Raw genomic sequence first — 9,395 nt, 5'->3', positions numbered from 1 at the left:
TGTGTTCTGTGTATATTTATTATGTATAATAACATGCATACAGTATATATTTGGAAAATATTTTCATGTATTTACATGTCAATATTTATATTCATATAATTTATATTATAAATAAATATATTTTATATATATAAATAACATTTTTTTTAAATATATACGTATGTGTGCTTATTTATGCATCATAAATATACACAGTACACATACATACATAACGTAAACAAAAACTTTTATTTTGGATGCAATTAATCATGATTATTTGTTTGACAGCACTAATAAATAATAATCAAATTTGACCACCACGCAAACAGCACCAGAGGGTTAAATTTGGAGACCAGAAGTTCAAAATTTCTAGAAATTCACTTCAACTTTAAACAAATTTAATTTGGCCTAAAGTAGCATTCTTCAGAAAATAGCATGAAAGCTTAATATATTGTATCAGCTCTGTTTGTGATGCAACAAGGACTACACTATTTTCAAGCAGCGGCAATGGGTATGCACTTTTGTGTATAGTAAAAAGTGAAAAAGTGAAAATGGGATTTGCAGAGATTAAGAGAAAGAGAAGTAAGGTAGATGGACAAATAGGCAGTGAAACACAGAGCTGTTTAGCGCAGTGCAGGAAGCAGCAGCCATCTGGGTGTAATGACACGCCTCCACTCTAACACAGAGGTGCAGGTAGTGCTGCGGCCTCTGAGGCCCCACTGTCTCAGCCACTCACTACAAAGAAGGTTTTCACGATGCAGGCTGACACACCGGCCAGCTGGCCCACTGCGGAGTGACCTTTAATACACAGACAGGACATGCTCACAGCTGCAGGGAGAAGTCAGAGATGCCAAGCTTTAATTGGCAGAGCTTTGATTTAGTTGCCAGAAAGCCATGATACTAAACTCTTTAACGAAACAAAACAATGACTTTGTGAATCTTACAGAATACTGCCATGGTAAAACTTTCAGAACAGATGGAAATGTCTAATTCATGACTAGCCATTTAGCCAAAAGCAGACTTTTTCAGAGATATTGAGATTTGAGTATAAGGCTGCATCCAAAAAAAGCAGCCAGCTGCCATGCTACCGCACACATTCACTGACTAAACAGGCAGCATTTGTGTATGAAGGTTCAACCTAGGAACTGGTTTCAAACAAGCATTATGACATCATGTTTAAAGACCTAAAGTAGAGATGCACAGATATAAAAATTATTTTGTATACAGATAAATATAAAAGATGCATATATGTTTGTTTGTGTTTAATGCCATGCCAGATTCTGTGGCTATTTTCATGGTGAGGAAATTTTATGGCTAAATTATATCAGGTATTTACAATTTATTTTCACAAAAAATTTTAAAACTGTATTTGGCCTAACTGTTAAAAATCTCTTTAAAAGAGTTTAAATATAATGGATACTATTAATCAAAAATACAATTAATCATTTTAAATTGTAGGCATCACAACAATAATGTTCAGTAAGAGTATTAATTCTAAGATTTCAAAAAAAATAAATAATAATTTACTTTTACCAGTGTTATTAAATTATTAGGGTGAAAAAATAAATATTAAATGAAATTAAAATTAAATGAAAACAGACATTTGTAAAAGTTGGGTAAATGACCTTGGACAATTAAAAAAAAAGCTAATGTCAATCAAAAATATTGGCCAATAACCATTTTGGTAAAGTAATATCATGCATCCATCTAAAAAAAAAAGAAAAGAAAAGAAAAAAAAGATATAGAAATTGAGTCTTAAGTTGATAATAATAATAATAATAATAATAATAATAATAATAATAATAAAATAATAATAATAATAATAATAATAATAACAATAACAATAAAACATAATAAACACACCTTTACACTTTTCTAAAGCACCATTCCATTCTTTATTAGCACAAATCTGACAACAGGATTGTGGAATATAATAGGCATAATTTTCATAAATAGATATTATCAATTAAAATACACTAAAAATAAAAGAATAAAAATTAAAATGATTAAAATTCAATAGTATAAGTAAATACATGCATCACAACATTTTGATAAAGACTTGCTAAAAATTACAACATTTTGCAAAAGAAAATTTAGAAAAAAACACACAATTAAAAAAGCCAATATCCCTCAACAATATTTGCCAATAATTGCTATGGTACAGTGATGTCATTAATTCCTAATCTAAAACCAATTCAAGCCAGATTTAGAGATAACCAAGCTTATTTCTCAGTACATTCTCAGTACACTGGGATGGTACCCTTTCAGAAAGGTACACCACTGAATATTATTTACCCATAAAGAGTGCATTTTAGTACCTTAAAGGTACACCTTTGGATCTAAATTGTACAAATTAGTATGTTTAGAAAGGGTACCACCCTGGTAACAGCTTAGGACATTTTTTTTTTTTTTGAGAGTATAACAATGAGTTGATAAATAAAAATAAAAAAAATTAAAAAAATAAACTCCTTCAGCTGCTATTTAAATTTCTTCTACCAAACTGCTGAACTGCACACACAGAGTATGGAATATCATAGGCAGTGAGAGATCTATAATGCCTTGAGAGATCTTAGTAGACAGGATGTAATACTTCCCTATCTACCACCATATACCACCTGTGAAGGCAGCATATCTCAGCTTTCGGACGCAGTCAGTGGATCGTCCCTTGAATCTTTATAAAGGAACAGGTGTGAGTCTACATGTCTAGGCCGGCACACAAGGAGATGTGGGCTAGGACAGCACTGACAGGGATGCACAATTTTCAGAGTTACACTTTCAAAATTGTTCAAGTCACAGGAAAAGCAGCACTAGCATGCAGAACAGATCGCTCACTGTTTATATCAGTTCAGTCTTCTCTATGTGTGCCAGCACCTCCTCAGGATGGCATCCTCGTCTTGTCCTTGATTTATGATGCATGAAATCCACTGTCAGAATGAACACAACATAATCAGCCTCAGGCAATGTTAAATACTCTGTTTATGTACAAAAGAGAATATTGGCACAGTTGCTCTCATCTTAAAAGTATTTGGAGAAAAGTGCACTTATGTGGCATTATAACTCATAAAATCACTTTAAACTAAACTGCCACAAAGTGCTTGTTTTCAACTTTTATGCACAAAAGATCAATTTGTAATTGGATTTATGCAGTAAAAGGTTATTTCAGGTAGATGTCCTCAAGTTCCTTTTTTTTTTTTTTTGGAAGAAAATTGCCCCTGCCATCTAAAGGTCTGTCAGCAAATAAATTGACCAATTATAGACAATGAGCCCTGAGTATTCTTACAAAAATAAACAAGGTCGAGAAGTTGAATTATACATTGTTTCTACTCTCAGTTTCAGCTTTCAAAAGCAATACACAGGTCAGGAGAGTGGGTGTACGCTTGAGGTTAATCAAATTGCAGCAAATGTGTATTCTCACAAGCCTTAGAGTGAACACATTAATGCCAGTGTTTACAAAATCAGCATTAGTGTAGCGGTCTGGATAATCCGTTTCCTTCAGATTGAATCAAGGACCAGGACAACCATTTAAAAGAACCACTACAGTGCCTTATGAAATATATATATAATGTATGTAATTTTTTTTTCTGCAGCTTTATGTTAAACTGCTTTAACTTACTTTTTCCCCCGCATCAACAACTTTGCAAATTTATTAAAAATAAAAAACGGAAATCAGTACATGTAGTATTCACACTATTAACTCTGTAGCTTTTTTGGCACCTTTACAGCCTCAAGTCCTTTGGGATATGATCCGACAAGCTTTGCACGTCAGCATTTGGCAATTATCTGCCATTCTTCTCCACACCTCTTCACTTCTCAAGCTCTGTCAGGTTGGATGGGGGCAGACACACGTTTTCAGGTTTCTCCAGAAACATTTGATTAGGTTCGAGCCCAGGCTCTTACTGGGCCACTCAAGGACATTCACAGAGTTGTCCATAGCCACTCTTGCTGTGTGCTGAGGGTCATTGTCCTGTTGGAAGGTGAACCTTCTGCCCAGTCTGAGGTTCTGAATACTCTTGACTACGTTTTCATTAAGGCTATCTCAATATTTTGGTGTGGTGAGCTTTCCTTCTACTCTAAAGAGTCTCACAGTCCCTGCGGCTGAAAAACACCATCATAGTACGAGGCTGCTACCCACACAGTTTACTGTTGGGATGCTCCTGTGCAGGTGATGAGCACTGGTTGGTTTCCTCCATGCTTGGAGCTGAGGTTCATCAGACCAGATAATTTCTCACAGACTGAGAGTCCTTTAAGGTGCTTTTTCAGAAATTCCAATTGGGTTTTCTTGTATCTACACTGAGTGAGGAGAGGACTGAATCTGGCCACAACACCATAAAGCCCAGATCGGTGGAGTGTTGCAGTGATGTTCGTCATTTGGTAAGTTTCTCCTATCTCCATATTCGAGTATGGAGCTCAACTAGATTGACCATCAGCTTCTTGGTCACCACTCCAACCATAGCCCTTCTCCATCATTTGCTCAGTTTGGCCATGCGACCAGCTCTAGGAAGAGTTGTTCCAAACTTCTTTCATTATGGATAATGAAGGCTACATGCTGAATTTGTTTTTGAACTTGTCACCAGATCTGTGCCGTGACGCAATCCTATCTCTTGAGCACAGGCTGTTCTTTTGACTTCAGGGCTTGGTTTTTTCTCTGATATGCATTTTCAGAGATGTGTACCTTTTACTGAGATTTGTGTGCCTTTCCAAATCATACCCATTCAAATGAATTTGCCACAGGTTAACTCCACTCGAAGTGTAGTAGCATCTATAAGCAATTTTTTATAAAATAAATAAAAGGTTTTTTTGGTAGATTGATGTGAAAAGTAATTTACAGCAGTTTAACATAAGGCAGCAACATAAAAAAAAATAGGGGGTATGAATACTTTTGCAAGGCACTGTGTGTGTAGATGATAGATAGATAGATACTATAAAATAGATTTCCAGGGTTTTATCTAAAGGAAAGAGCACAGCCTGGGAAAGCAAACTACAATCAAACTCTGAGGATGTCTGTAATCAGTTAAAGGCCCCATATCAAATCTGTTTTTCCTTTTGGCAGGGTTATTTCAGAGTCATTAAAACAATGGTTGTTTTGTTGTCATAAAATTACCACCAGAAATGTTAAATCTGGGAACGCATACTGTTTGACCAGGGAAAACCGATTCTAACCGCAGGGAAAAGTACAAAGGACAATCTAATAAAAGACAGATATCACTGAGTGCAGCACAGTCCTTGACGAAAGGAAGATTGGTAAAGCAAAAAAGAACAAGATGGAGAGCTTCGCCTGACACCACAGGAAACCAGCTGCTGGTCTGGACACCACAGTCATCCCCTGGTGATTCTCATAGTGTAGATGTTTTTTTTTTTTCCTTCAGTAACTGTTCCTCTGAAACCGTTGGCCTAAATCCCAGCAAATATTTAATAAATTCAAAAAAATATATATTTAATGCAGTTAGTTCTTCCAGCAGCACACAACATAAAATACTTAAGGACAATTAATAAGCACACTAAACAATTAATGTTTCTGTCACATTAGAAGAGAAACAGGCCCCCTACAGATTTACAGAGTTATTGAGGTTCAGGAAAGAGCTTTTTTTTTTCTGTGATATAATTTCCTTGCTTACTTTTGTCTCATTACTACTGCAACCACCAAACTATAATAACAATCTAGTCTGCATGTGAGGCTTCTAATGCAAAAAGGTACACATTATAATAATATATTACCAGAATAACCTTTTTATAGCTTGAATTTATTGTACATTTGCATATCTAGACTAGGCTGTTAAAACACTAGTCATCTCTCTGTGGTACATGTGTCCTGCTCCACTAAGAAGTTTGATTCTGGCAAAGTACATGTTCTAACGAAACCAAGGCCAGATGCTAGTGTCATATTAACGCGCAAAGAGAACAAACTATAAAGGGCAGCGAGTCTGTGCAGCCGCACAGACATCCAAATGAATACTGTAATTATGGCATGGGTTTCCAACTTATTTAGGCCAAGGACCTCCTATTACATACTGTATGAAATTAATTTAACATTTCACTTCTGGCCTATATAATAACCTTATAACAGTACTAACTGTTCTAGTCATGGTGGAATTTACATACCTTGTTATGACACTTACACCCCGAAGCCAGTACAATAGTCAAATTATTGATATGCAGTCATTTATTATACATGAAATTATGAGTGAAATTTTATTGTAATTAACATTAATAAGAATAATAAATGATTAAGTTAATGTAATTTACTTAACACATCAAGATTTTCTGTAAAAAAAAAAAAAAAGGTAAATAATTTTATCCAGCACGGATGCATTAATGTGAATAGAATAGAATAGAATAGAATAGAATAGAATAGAATAGAATTATTTCTGAAGGATCATGTGACTGAAAAATAAAGTAATGGCTGCTGAAAAATATCATCACAGGAATAAAATTTTATTTTAAAATGCATTAAAACAGAAAATACTTATTTTAAATTGTAATATTTCAGGTTTATTTTATTTTTATTTTATTTTTTTTATTTTTTTTTTGACTATATGTTTGGACAAATAAATTCATCCCTGGTGAGCATGTAATAGACTTCCTTAAAAACATAATACGGTATTATGTGAAATTATTATTTTAATAAAAAAGTAAAATGATTATATTAGTATTATATATCTTTATTAATTTATTATATTAAAATTAGATGTTATGAAGTCAAAAGTGGGATTTGAACCTACGCCTCCTTTCTGAGACAAAATTTAATTAAGATGCAAGAGGGAGAATTAAATATTTAATATATATTAAGTTAATATACCTTAAATAAATTAATAGTTCAAACAATAACTGGCGGATCCCCTGCAGCACCACTGTCAGCATAAATGTCATAAAATCATATAAGTACCCTAATAAAAGATTAAAAGAAGAAGTAATAAGAGTTCATTTTCTTTACATAAAAGTAAAACTTCTAATTTTTAATGACTGAGAAATGCTTAGTATAGGCTATGCTTACAAATGTGGTTGAAGAATGCTTTTAAGTACAGTGGATTCAGTCCAGTCAGCTCAATAAAGAAGATATAAACATAGGAGATGCAAGTTTAGGCCAAAGTTTTTCAAAATATACAGTAAGTGAGACAGGGCTTAGAGTCAGCATGAACAGCTCTGTGGGTTCCATGAATTGCTGCAATTTTTGGCTGACACACTGAGAAATCAAAGCTTGGCATGGTTTTGTTGGAATGCATTGAACAAGTACAGAAGCTGCTTTCCTTCCTACAGGTTTCAGAATCCCTCAATGAACATTGTCTGCATTTGTCATACCAATAAAGCCTTCATAGTGAGAAAACAAAATAAAACTAAAATTATCTAAAGCCATGCTCATTTTTTCCCAGATCTGTGTGCCTTCAGTTTAATTATGTTACTTGAGAGCACAAAAGAACTGCACAAGCAGCTTTACATAAATACATACGGTTTAAGTGCAATTTATAAATATTCCTTAAAATATTGAGGAATTTGACATTACATCACTCCCTCACCAATGGACCCTATGCAGTCAGAATGAGAGTCCAAACAGTTGATAAAAACATCACAATAATCACAAATAATATTTTGGCCAAGATATTTTTTTTTTAAATATTTGAAAATCTAAATTCTGAGGATGCAAAAAAATCTAAATAATGAGAAAATCTCCTTTAACGCTGTCCAAATGAAGTCATTAGCAATGCATATTACTTATCAAAAAAGAAGTTTTTATATATTAATGGTAGTAAATTAAAAATATATATATCTTCATGGAACATGATCTTTACTTAATATCCTAATGATTTTTGACATAAAAGAAAAATCGATCATTTTGACCCACACAATGTATTTTTGGCTATTGCTACAAATATACTCGTGCTACTTAAGACTGGTTTTGTGGTCAGGGGTCACATATGTGACATATATTTGATGTAAACTGATTAAATCATTAAAATTGTGAGTTTTAGTAATGCAACTGTGGAAAATCTGATGAAAACCACTACATTGCAACACACACATTTGGACAGCCGATGACGTTAGGCTCCATCTGGAAACTCTTTTATTTCCTATTCCACACATGTAAGACATCAGTTCAACTTTATTGCTCACCCTCAGATCCTCTGCTAGCACCCTATTTGTATGTTTGGTGGGGAGCGGCTGTTACATAAGCAGCATAAGAGTACAGAATTCCAGAAATTCCTGCTGGAGGAACAACTATATGATCCCTAAAGAGGTACAAAAGGAGGGAGTTGCAGCAAATGACGACAGTACTGACTCAATGCACGCACACAGCTGATCCATCTGCAGTGCTGGACACATAGATTACCCATTACTGAACCTTCAGGCTGTCATTTCCTTTAAACAGAGGAGTATCAGAGGCCTGGACTGTCTCACTGCGCTCATGGGAAACTCGGGATAGGAAATGATCTAAACCGCCATCAGCAAGACAAAAAGCATCAGGCCAATACTAGTCTGATCATCTCAGTGCGTCTCTCAGGACATTATCTCATCATCTCTCTGAAAGTGAGAAACTGTGAAGAGACTGACGATACATTTGATGTGGATTAATGGTTATAATTAACAGCATGTTTATTTTCATCAAGAAAGAAAGAAAGAAAGAAAGAAAGAAAGAAAGAAAGAAAGAAAGAAAGAAAGAAAGAAAGAAAGAAAGAACTTTAAGCACCTCTTGAAAAAAGTTTTGATGCAGAACCAAATGAAAGTACTGACATCTAGTGGCAAAAAAGACAAATTGATAACCAATGAAAGTGACCTATCTACTTTGCACATATATGAATTACAAACATTTACAAATTACAAAACAATTGCAAAAAAACATTTTATACACATTATTAGTTATTAAACTCAAATAACTTCAATAATTGCCCATATTCAGTGCTAAATGCTGAATATGAGCACATGATTTAGCTAAATTTTTTTGTCTGTCTGTCTGTCTGTTTGTGGTGGAAATGATGCCATTGTGGGACAGTAATATTTTTTTTTCTAAACAAATTATTTTACTCAAATACTGAAGTTGTTGATGCACATATTTAAAATAATAATAACAATAATAGTTTATGATGGATTTTGTTGTTTTATCATTTAAAGGGTAAAACAACAACAACAAAAATACTTAGCAATTTAAAAAAAAAAAAGAGGATTTACAAATTTACTAGAATGTGAAGCTTCATTGAACCCTGAAGAAGAGCATGACACCATCTTGTGGATACAAATGTCATTGCAGCACTAAAAAACTAGCACGTCTTGGTTCTTGCCTGGCATGCTAAGCTTTAAAGTTCGACACAGTTTTTAAAAATGCCACGAAGTCAGATCTGTAATGTATTCCACCGATGAAAGTTAACTTGTAAGCATGCAGCCTAACTGTTGTATAGTACAGTTAGCCTACTAACAATTACGCCATT

This window comes from Cyprinus carpio, chromosome B18 (assembly GCF_018340385.1).
Source record: "Cyprinus carpio isolate SPL01 chromosome B18, ASM1834038v1, whole genome shotgun sequence".
Classification (NCBI taxonomy): Eukaryota; Metazoa; Chordata; class Actinopteri; order Cypriniformes; family Cyprinidae; genus Cyprinus; species Cyprinus carpio.
Note: the sequence above shows the minus strand (reverse complement) of the source record.